At 42.1% G+C, this 12,400-nt stretch overlaps 1 long non-coding RNA gene across 1 annotated transcript in view; it reads left to right on the forward strand.

Annotated features, from left to right (window-relative positions):
* The window catches only part of LOC135364635 (uncharacterized), a 30,230-nt gene extending 18,200 nt beyond the window's left edge, over positions 1-12,030 (forward strand). Inside the window, exon 3 of the long non-coding RNA XR_010412076.1 lies at positions 11,761-12,030. This is a non-coding gene — a long non-coding RNA (uncharacterized LOC135364635). The remainder of the gene's footprint in view (positions 1-11,760) is intronic.
* The last annotated feature ends 370 nt before the right edge of the window (positions 12,031-12,400 follow it).

Below are 12,400 nucleotides of genomic sequence, written 5' to 3' on the forward strand. Positions count from 1 at the left end.
AAAGGACACTATATCCCTTAAAGGGTCTATCCAACAAGAAGATCTAACAATTGTAAATATCTATGCCCCTAACATGGGAGCAGCCAATTATATAAGCCAAATAATAACAAAAGCAAAGAAACACATTGACAACAATACAATAATAGTGGGGGACTTTAACACCCCCCTCACTGAAATGGACAGATCATCTAAGCAAAAGATCAACAAGGAAATAAAGACTTTAAATGACACACTGGACCAAACGGACTTCACTACATGTTCAGAACATTCCATCCCAAAGCAACAGAATACACATTCTTCTCTAGTGCCCACAGAACATTCTCCAGAATAGATCACATCCTAGGTCACAATTCAGGTCTCAACCAGTACCAAAAGACTGGGATCATTCCCTGCATATTTTCAGACCACAGTGCTTTGAAACTAGAACTCAATCACAAGAGGAAAGTCTGAAAGAACTCAAATACATGAAAGCTAAAGAGCATCCTACTAAAGAATGAATGAGTCAACCAGGAAATTAAAGAAGAATTCAAAAAATTCATGGAAACCAATGAAAATGAAAACCCAACTGTTCAAAATCTTAGGGATGCAGCAAAGGCAGTCCTAAGAAGAAAGTATATAGCAATACAAGCCATTCTCAAGAAACAAGAAAGGTCTCAAATACTACACCTAAAGGAGCTGGAGAAAAAACAGCAAATAAAGCCTAAACCCAGCAGGAGAAGAGAAATAATAAAGATCAGAGCAGAAATCAATGAAATAGAAACCAAAAGAACAGTAGAACAGATCAACGAAACTAGGAGCTGGTTCTTTGAATTAACAAGATTGATAAACCCCTGGCCACACTTACCAAAAAGAAAAGAGAAATGACCCAAATCAGCAAAATCATGAATGAAAGAGGAGAGATCACAACCAACAACAAAGAAATACAAAAAATTATAGGAACATATTATAAGCAACTATATGCCAACAAATTAGATAATCTGGAAGAAATGGATGCATTCCTAGAGATGTATCAACTACCAAAACTGAACCAGGAAGAAATAGAAAACCTTGAACAGACCTATAACCACTAAGGAAATTGAACCAGTCATCAAAAATCTCCCAATAAACAAAAGCCCAGGGCCAGATGGCTTCCCAGGGGAATTCTACCAAACATTTAAAGAAGAATTAATACTTATTCTTCTGCAACTGTTCCAAAAAATAGAAATGGAAGGAAAACTTCCAAACTCGTTTTATGAGGCCACCATTACCTTGATCCCCAAACCAGACAAAGACCCCATCAAAAAGGAGAATTACAGACCAATATCCCTGATGAACATGGATGCAAAAATTCTCACCAAAATACTAGCCAACAGGATCCAACAGTACATTAAAAGGATTATTCACCATGACCAAGTGGGATTTATCCCTGGGCTGCAAGGTTGGTTCAACATCTGCAAATCAATCAATGTGATACAATACATTGACAAAAGAAAGAACAAGAATCATATGATCCTCTCAATAGATGCAGAAAAAGCATTTGACAAAGTACAGCATCCTTTCTTGATCAAAACTCTTCAGAGTACAGGGATAGAGGCTACATACCTCAATATCATAAAAGCCATCTATGAAAAACCCACAGTGAATATCATTCTCAATGGGGAAAAACTGAGAGCTTTCCCCCTAAGATCAGGAACGTGGCAGGGATGTCCACTATCACCACTGCTATTCAATATAGTATTGGAAGTCCTAGCCACAGCAATCAGACAACAAAAAGAAATAAAAGGCCTCCAAATCAGCAAAGAAGAAGTCAAACTCTCACTGTTTGCAGATGATATGATACTTTATGTAGAAAACCCAAAAACTCCACCCCAAAACTGCTAGAACTCATACAGGAATTCAGTCAAGTGGCAGGATATGAAATCAATGCACAGAAATCAGTGGCATTCCTATACACCAACAACAAGACAGAAGAAAGAGAAATTAAGGAGTTGATCCCATTTACAATTGCACCCAAAACCATAAAATACCTAGGAATAAATATAACAAAAGAGGCAAAGGATCTATACTCAGAAAACTATAAAATACTCATGAAAGAAATTGAGGAAGACACAAAGAAATGGAAAAACGTTCCATGCTCATGGATTGGAAGAACAAATATTGTGAAGATGTCAATGCTACCTAGAGCAATCTACACATTCAATGCAATCCCTATCAAAATACCATCCACTTTTTTCAAAGAAATGGAACAAATAATCCTAAAATTTGTATGGAACCAGAAAAGACCTTGAATAGCCAGAGGAATGTTGAAAAAGAAAAGCAAAGCTGGCGGCATCACAATTCTAGACTTCAAGCTCTATTACAAAGCTGTCATCATCAAGACAGTGTGGTACTGGCACAAAAACAGACACATCGATCAATGGAAGAGAATAGAGAGCCCAGAAATGGACCCTCAACTCTATGAGCAACTACTCTTTGACAAAGCAGGAAAGAATGTCCAATGGAAAAAAGACAGTCTCTTCAACAAATGGTGTTGGGAAAATTGGATAGCCACATGCAGAAGAATGAAACTGGACCATTTCCTTACACCACACACAAAAATAGACTCAAAATGGTTGAAAGACCTAAATGTGAGACAAGAGTCCATCAAAATCCTAAAGGAGAACACAGGCAGGAACCTCTTCGACCTCAGCCACAGCAACTTCTTCCTAGAAACATCACCAAAGGCAAGGGAAGCAAGGACAAAAATGAACTATTGGCACTTCAAGATAAAAAGCTTTTGCACAGCAAAAGAAACAGTCAACAAAACCAAAAGACAACTGACAGAGTGGGAGAAGATATTTGCAAATGACATATCAGATAAAGGGCTAGTATCCAAAATCTATAAAGAACTTATCAAACTCAACACCCAGAGAACAAATAATCCAATCAAGAAATGGGCAGAAGACATGAACAGACATTTTTCCAAAGAAGACATCCAGATGTCCAAAAGACACAGGAAAAAGTGCTCAACATCGCTCGGCATAGGGAAATCCAAATCAAAACCTCAACGAGATACCACCTCACACCAGTCAGAATGGCTAAAATTAACAAGTCAGGAAACGACAGTTGTTGGCAGGGATGCGGAGAAAGGGGAACCCTCCTACACTGTTGGTGGGAATGCAAGCTGGTGCAGCCACTCTGGAAAACAGTATGGAGATTCCTCAAAAAGTTGAAAATAGAGCTACCATACGATCCAGCAATTGCACTACTGGGTATTTACCCCAAAGATACAAATGCAGGGATCCGAAGGGGTACGTGCACCCCAATGTTTATAGCAGCAATGTCCACAATAGCCAAACTGTGGAAAGAGCCAAGATGTCCATCGACAGATGAATGGATAAAGAAGAGGTGGTATATATATATATATATATATATATATATATATATATATATATATATACACATACACAATGGAATATTATGCAGCCATCAAAAGGAATGAGATCTTGCCATTTGCAACGACATGGATGGAACTGGAGGGTGTTATGCTGAGCGAAATAAGTCAATCAGAGAAAGACATGTATCATACGACCTCACTGATATGAGGAATTCTTAATCTCAGGAAACAAACTGAGGGCTGCTGGAGTGGGGAGGGGAATGGGAGGGATGGGGTGGCTGGGTGATAGACATTGGGGAGGGTATGTACTATGGTGAGCGCTGTAAATTGTGCAAGACTGTTGAATCACAGATCTGTACCTCTGAAACAAATAATGCAATATATGTCAAGAGAAAAAAAAAAGAAGATAGCAGAAGGGGAAGAATGAAGAGGGGGGGGAAATCAGAGGGGTGATGAACCATGAGAGACGATGGACTCTGAAAAACAAACTGAGAGTTCTAGAGGGGAGGGGGGTGGAAGGATGGATTAGCCTGGTGATGGGTGTGAGGCGAACGTGATAACCGCTACACTACGGAAACGGGTTGCCTGGTGATGGGTATTAAAGAGGGCACGTTCTGCATGGAGCACTGGGTGTTATGCACAAACAATGAATCATGGAACACTACATCAAAAACTAATGATGTAATGTATGGTGATTAACATAACAATAAAAAATTAAAAAAAATTGTGGCTACCAGAAAATTTAAAATTACTTGTGTTATGTTTGTACTGGACAACACTGCTCTAACCCATTTTTTCAATAGGTAATTATATTCCAAAGAACTTCACGTAAGCTTTAGTAAGTTGGTAATCTCTGTCTGTATGAAAGTATTTTTTAAAAAGATTTATTTATTTATTTTAGAGAGAGAGAGTGTGTGAGTGGGGGGGAGGGGCCATGGGAGAGGGGAGAGAGAAGCCGACTCCTCACTGAGTGGGAGCCCAGTGACCCAGGGCTTGATCCCATGACCCCAAGATCAAGACCTGAGCCCAAATCAAGAGTTGGACACAACCGACTGAGCCACCCAGGTGTCCCTCTGTGTGAAAGTATTTTGTCTGAAACTCTTTCCATGGAGAACTAACCATTATAGTCTAGAAAAGTGGCCATTTTTCTTGAAGACCACGCTGAAGCTGTCATACCTAATGCAAAGTATGGATTTCTAATAGGATACTGAGCTACCAGCAAAATCACCAAACTACACCTGTTATACCAGCAAGTGTGCCTGTTCCATTCTCCTTGAGTAGCTATGATATATGCAGATAATTTTATAGAATTACATATATTCAGCACTGGACCCGATAGAGCAGGTAGAGCTTGGAAGGTTTTAGGGAGGCTTTAAATTTGAGGTAGAGTTTGCTAATGAGATGCATGTGGTATTGTAATTTGGAAGAATATTCTAGGAGGACAATAGTTGGAGAGACTGACTGATAAGTATGCAGAACCTGTAACATTTTCCTTTTATAGAGAATGAACCTTATTTGAATCAGAAGACCTGGTTTGGGATTTGGACCCAGCCACTTAAAAGCTATGAGATTTTAGATAAGACACTTAGCTTTTCTGGGCCTTGCATTTCTTGCTGAAATGAGATGATAGTGTACCTTTTCTTCCAGGCCATGATGTTTCTCAGGTTGATGAGGGGAGCTAATGATTTGGAATGAATAAATTGTCATTAAAAATAAAGTCCATTTTATAAATATGCATCAGTAATAATGTCATATATATGTATGTAATCTTTATTTCTAATTTCCCACACCATGTCCCTAGTTCTTCTTTAATTTTTCTCTATTTTGTAGTCATGGGTACAGATGACTCGGACTTACTTATTGTCATACCATTAGTGGTAGAGATAGGTCTAGATTCTCAGTCCTGTTCTTAATTTGGTTCCCTGCTCTTTAAAATACAGCACTGCACTGTTTTCCAATAGCTTAAACCCTTCATACATTCAGTGACTAAAATCCTTCCAAGAAGAAAAATCTGGAGGTTGTATATCTTGGAGGGGAAAATTTGGGTGATATATATCTTGGACATAAAGTTTGGCTGTATTATAGGAGAATATTTATAAGTAGGAACTCTAGAACATGGCTCTATTCTGCTAATGACTATTACAGAAGGCCTCACATTCGTTGGAAGGATTCTCCTTTGGGGGATTCTGGCTGCCTCTGTGCAGTGGTCCTCACTCTGCAGCTCCAGGGTGTATCTGTGGATATTTGTGATGCTGGAGGCTAGAAGAAAAGGGAGTTGCTTCATAGCCAATGGAAAGCATCAGCCTAGTGATTCCTACACTGGGTTTGGCTGACCGTCCAGGGTTAAAGACCTTGATGCAAAGCCTCTGTCAGTCACTGGATAGGTTTGGATGACTTCCACCAAGCAGGCAAATTTCAAGGCTTCAGGCTGAGCTTCCACAGGAGAAATGAAAAAGCAGAGGGAGGGAGGGACATCAGAGATTCTGGTTGGGGCAATAATCTTGTGTGTATGTGTGTGCGTGTGTGTGTGTGTTTCTAGAAATGCTCAGGTTACCCTCAGCTACCAGGCAAAGGTCACCCTACTCTTTTAGGTTATCTCGCAAAGGCCGTTAAATCCTCCAAGAAGAAATTGATCTATTATAACTCTGATAGTTTTGAGGCTGACTGTACTTTCCCAGAGTTTCACATTATTCATTTCCAGAAAGTAATTTTAGTTGATTGCCTTGTGGTCTTTTTGAATGAGGCATTTTATGAAAAAGGAGAAAGTTGAAAGGGTTGGCTCACCATCAAAATATATCCCTTCTGAATGCTCTTAAGGGCACTGCAACTGCCAATTTGGGATGGAAACTTGGAGTTTCTGTCCCTGGAGGTTTTTAATGGGAGTGAGACAGTTATCTTTCTTGGTTCATTTAGCTGGATGCCTGCCTCGGACAGGTGTATCAGATGACCTGTGATCCCTTCCAGTATTGGCTTTTTATGATTGGGTAGATTCATGAGACTATATTAGGTTCAGGATTTTATCCATCTGCTTTATTATTTGGCCCAAAGTCTCTTAATCTCGTCTCTCTAAGCAGATTTTAAATTATTTGGAGGCTTGGATGATGCCTTGTGTTTCTTTCATTTTCCCCAATGGAAGAGAGATAGAACATGGGGATATCTTATGGGGAAGGGTTCTGGAGGAGACAGTGTCCAGGGAGATAGGAGCAAGGTCCAGGGTCGAAGATTGACCATTAATGAGAGGAACGATACCACATCTTCTGAGGTTGGAGGAATGTATCGAAACTGATACGGTTGTAAATGAATTAATAGATAGGCATGCAAAAAGATGAGGGAGATTCCATTTTATAATTTCAGTTTCACTGACGAAAGATGAGGAAAGATCATTCACTGAAAGAGAGAAATTTGAGGCTACAAGTAGAAGAGTAACCATTTGGAATGACTGTTGTGGGGAAGGGAAGAGGGAGCCAAGAACAAGTCAAAGCGTTAGTGGGTCGTGCTAGAGGCTCAGATGAAATTTGAAGCTGTGGATATGTAGCGGAGCCAACTCTGAGAACATCCTGGCTTTTGTCAGCAGTATGCAGCTGTTGGGTGGCTATAGGGATGGAGAAGGGGGGTTGGAGAGTTGATTCAGGGTTGGGATTTTCCTGAGCAATGTGGTAGAGACAGAGAGATGCAAGGTAATCAAGGTTGCAGACAGAGGAGAGTTCAGACAACCCACTTGGGCATGTAGGATCAGCAGGGAAGGGAAAGCATTGCTGGGCGAAAAATGGGGAAGCCAAGAAACTGGAACACTCTGTGAGGCCAGAAAGCAAGTGAAATGGGAGGAACAGGTAAGTGGGAAAACTCAGAGGGTAGGCGAATATGGCCAGAGACTAGAATATTGGAGTTTAGGCTTTCTGGGTGGTGACAGAACCGAGAGTGTTACGAGGATGGGTGGTCCAAATGCAGGGCAGTAACTGAGTAGAGTTAGGGAGATCCATGAATTTCAAGATCACATTGTTGGGATTATCAGATGGGTGGTTTATCTTCACGGACATGCATATCCCCTGGGATTTGGGTGGGAGTAGAGATGGGAAGGACCATGAATGAGGCCTCAAAGAGCCATGATGGGAGGAGCACACAGTGCTTTGGGGACTCATAGGAGGGTCTCCTAACCCAGCCCTGGGAAGCTGACAGACTTCTGGGAGAAGTGATAGCTAACATGAGCCCCCCAGAATGAGTGAGGTTAGCCAAAGGAGGGGAAATTAAGGCAGGGAAAAGGGTAGGATTGCTCCAGGTAGAGGGAAGTAGGATGATAAATAGATCAATATTTTATAAAGTGTGTCGCTTCGTAAAATGAAAGATAATCTGGAGATGCAGAGCCTATTATTAAATAGCATAGTGTATAGCTTGGTAATCTCCACTTCCAGTAGCCCTTATGTTGTTATTTTTAATTAAAAAAAGTTTTAAACTCAGACTTCTGGGGGCTACATTTCACACCTTCACGTGCATAACATACTGTGAATAGAAGGAGATGAAGGGTTCCTGAGGACCCGTTCTCCTGACATTCGGTATGACTTAACCCTCTGTCTGTGGATTAATATTCAATTACAGAACAAGTGCACGATTTATTCTACATGACTGAATTGGGAAAAGAAGAAGGGAAAGAAAGACATGGAAGTGGCAAAGCAGAGAGCAAGCAACGGAAGACAGATAATATACCCAAGAGCGTTTTGACTTGTGCCTTGGTAATATGCATATGAGGGGCATTATTACTCTGTGCAAATGCTCACATGCTAAATGTGGATTAAGAACAGGTAAAAGCACTCAGAGAAGAGAGCCAAAAGGTCTGCAAGGAAAAAAAAGTCAGAAAAGAAGCCAACTCTATTTCAACCAAGTACGTTGGGTCATAAATTATATCCAAGGAGATTTAGCTAACTGACACGTTGGACTTGGAATCCACGTTCCTTTTTCCACCTTGTTCTGACTGTGAGAAGGGGTTGGATGTGGCACAGTGTGAAGAGCCCAGGCTTTGGACCAAAATGGAGCTGGGCCTGCGTCCTGGCTCTGTCGCCCCGCTGGTGGGTGTGCCCAAGCTTCTCTGAGCTGTCATTTCTGCATCAGTGGAAGAAGCAGCAAAAACTTAGGCCGAAGGATGGATGTGAGGATTGGGAGTTATGTAGGTGAAGTGCTCAGAACAGTATCTAAGACGTAGGAGGCAGCCAATAAGTGGTAGCTTTTAGCTAGAAGTACTCCTGATATTACTACTTCTGTTAGTGCTCTCCTCCATAAATGAGTCTGCACGGTCTGTACAATAGAGGTAATGCTTGCAAGGGATATTTTATATGGGTATGCCACCCACCACACTCAAAAAATCTTGCCCTGATGAAATAATTCAAAATGCAAATGGTACCTCTGCCCTGCTGCAGACAGGGTCATAGTTCCTCCAGAGGCCAATAGACATTTGTCAGAAACCTTCTATTTGTGTATGCGTTTGTGGGGAAGGGATGTCAGGGAGATGTGAAAGCAGTTGGGAGGCTGGAAGCAGCTTCCTTCCTCTAAATACACAGTCTAGAAGTATTCTAGCACCGGAGGAATTTTTTTTTTTAAAGATTTTATTTATTTATTTGACAGAGACACAGCGAGAGAGGGAACACAAGCAGGGGGAGTGGGAGAAGGAGAAGCAGGCTTCCCGCTGAGCAGGGAGCGCGACGCGGGGCTCGATCCCAGGATCCTGGGATCACGACCTGAGACCCTGAGACGAAGGCAGACACTGAACCAGCTGAGCCACCCAGGCGCCCCCGTAGGGGTTTTCTTGAGCTGACTTAGAGAAAGAACCCAATCCTCGTAGCAGTGTACGAATGCTGCTGTGATCCACTTTTCAGAGGGAAGATTGTGACTCTCTTGGCAACATCCCCAGCTCCTTCTTTGAGCAGGACACCTAGAAGGAGCATCATCTAAGTGGTTGGCATAAGAAGTATGACCCGGTGGAAGGGGAGATTCAGTGCTGAGCCTCTTTGTAAGATGCATGTGTTACAGGTCTTGAAGGCTCCATTGTTCACCTTCCTGGCTTATGCCATGGCTCATGTCCAGCTGGACCAAGGACAGTGCACCTTTCTGTTTTAATGGTGCACCTGTCCTGAGCAAGGTGCCAGGGAGCTGCTGTCTTCCTGCCTGATAAATAAATTAAGTCAAGTTTAGACTTGACCATTTACAAAGCTCCTGGCAAATACATTTTCTAAGTGTATAAACTCTTTTTTGACACCCCTGGGAATAAGAGAGCAAACTTGGTGTATTAGAAAAGCTACATAACTCTGAGAAACAAACCGAGGGTTCTAGAGGGGAGGGGGGTAGGGGGATGGGTTAGCCTGGTGATGGGTATTAAGGAGGGCAGGTACTGAATGGAGCACTGGGTGTTATGCACAAACAATGAATCATGGAACTCTACATCAATAACTAATGATGTAATGTATGGTGATTGACCTAACATAATAAAATTAAAAAAAAAAAAGAAAAGCTACATGAAAAATGGTCATTAGGAAAATACAGCAGGGATCAAGGCAAAATGTAGGAGGTAAAGCGAACATTGGCTTGGTGATTTTAGAATAGAGAATCGTGACACCAGGAGGGGGAGTTTCTTTCAGTAAACACAGTTAAATTTCTAGGAAAGTTACCTGGTAAAGCTGTGGGTTTTCCTTCCTCGGAATACCTGAGGCTTCACCTTCATCTGCTTGGAAAGGGGGAAGGAAGTTGGGCTATAGGCAGAGAGATTGATTAGATAATTGCTAGACCCACATCTGTACATTTTGATTCTATATTCAAGAGTAGAGCTGCACATTTTAAACAAAGCATTTAAAAATAAATTTATTTATTTATTTATTTATTTATAGATTTTATTTATTTATTTGAGAGAGAAAGAGGGAGCTCACAAGCAGGGGCAGCTGCAGTCAGAGGAAGAAACAGGCTCCCCACTGAGCAGGGAGCCTGATGTGGGGCTCGATCCCAGGACTCCGGGATCATGACCTGAGCTGAAGGCAAGACGCTAAACCATCTGAGCCACCCAGGCACCCCTAAAAATATTTAGATGAGCATATTTCTGGAGCTATGCAACTAGCAAAGTATTCCATTGTCTGAATTCACTTAAGCGAGCCTGGATCATTTTGGCAAATGTATGCTGGCAACTGTTAAGACACTCCCACAGGTATGGACACTGGGATTTATCCTCAGTGACTGACCTCCCTTTCTGGCCCATTGCCCTTATTCCTTTCCTGGCCGAAGCATCAGGATTGACAGCCTGGTTTGACATCCCTTTCCAACCCGGCCCTGGGCTCCCCCACAGGATGCGGCATATGAATTTACTCACTCACCTCACCACCGTGACTCTCTCCTGCTCTCCGTGGGCTCCACCCTGGGCCCAAGGAACTGAACAATTAGGACCAGCTGGTTCCTTGTCCCCCAAAGCTCTACTCTGACAGAGGAGAGAAAGTTGCATTAATGCCTTGGGGTTACTATCTCTGTTAAGGGAAGAACAATCAGAAAATTCATAGTGCCTATAGCTGTTTCCCAAACCAAGGGTATTCATCTTCTTTATAGACTTCAGGAAATAAAAGTGTACTTGCAATTTTGCAAGTTTAATTAAAATTTGCAAAATTTTGCATATCAAGCCAGGGAGTTAGACTGCACAAACCTCCTTTCAAAGCTAACTTTTTTTTTTTTTTTAAGATTTTATTTATTTATTTGACAGAGAGAGAGTGAGAGCACAAGCAGGGGGAGCAGCAGAGGGAGAGGGGCAGGGAGAGGGAGAGGGAAAAGCAGGCTCCCCACTGAGCAGGGAGCCTGGTGCAGGGCTCCATCCCAGGACCCTGAGATCATGACCTGAGCTGAAGGCAGATGCTTAACTGACTGAGCCACCCAGGTACCCCTCAAAGCTAACAGTTCTTTTTTTTTTTTTTCCCAAGATTTTATTTCTTTCTTTATCTGATTGCCTTGTAAATTTTGGCCAGTTTATTTTTCAGAGACATATTTTGAAATGTACTTTTTTGAAAGACTTTATTTATTTATTTGACAGAGAGAGAGCACAAGCAGGGGAGTGGCCGGCAGAGGGAGAAGCAGGCTCTCCGCTGAGCAGGGAGCCCGCTGTCGGACTCCATCCCAGGACCCTGGGATCATGACCTGAGCTAAAGGCAGACACTTAACTGACTGAGCCACCCAGGCGTCCCTCAAAGCTAACAGTTCTAATGACAAGTTCTTTTAATTGAAAATTTGGCTTGAGTCTAAGGCCATGTCACCCTTAATGTGCCTGATCTGGTCTGAAAATTTGGCTTGGGAAAAGTATGCAGACAAGTGCCTAAACTTACTAGTTGTTCATGGACATAAACTTTTAGCCAAGTGGATGTGGCATCAGACTCCTCATTGCTTCTTGACAGGGCCTTGAAAAAGTGGGGAATTCTGGACTTCTGTCTCTTCCCACTACGAAAATGTACTGTAGGCTTATGACCACAGTCTCATCTTCAGAAAAGAAAGTCCGGTGAAGAGTAAATCTGTTTCACAAAGTTCTCATCATGGTTAACCTGTTCACTGACAATGAATATGATCATGAGAATTATGCTCTGTCTGGGAAAGACACCATCAATCAACCAATTGTCACTATCATCGTCTCCCTGAAACCACCTGGATGGCCCACCTCAGAGTCCACAAAACACTGTCAGGTGAGTGATCTTGTTTCATTCTCTCAACAGCCTTCGAGGCAAGTCAGACATCTTTCCCCCCATTTTGCAGATAAGCAAACTGTGGCCCAGAGAGGTGAAGAGACTTGCCTGAGGTCTCACAGCTATAAGGTTGCAGGACTTAGACTAGAAAGCTGCTCTTGGAAATCTGAGTCTGTGCTCTTGCTGTTGCATTGAAAATGTGTGTAGTCACACTGCAAGGGGCCTGCAAAGTGCTTTATGAGGCTGATGCATCATCTTCCTAAGTGCCTGGGAAACATCCAGCATTATTAATCCTTTCACCTCCTGACCCTGGTCTTCATCCTCTCCAGAGAGGGATCCAGCATATTAACACATGACA

Source organism: Mirounga angustirostris, unplaced genomic scaffold (assembly GCF_029215605.1).
Source record: "Mirounga angustirostris isolate CCGP_5_RB_7025 unplaced genomic scaffold, mMirAng1.0.hap1 SCAF_6, whole genome shotgun sequence".
NCBI classification, from domain to species: Eukaryota; Metazoa; Chordata; class Mammalia; order Carnivora; family Phocidae; genus Mirounga; species Mirounga angustirostris.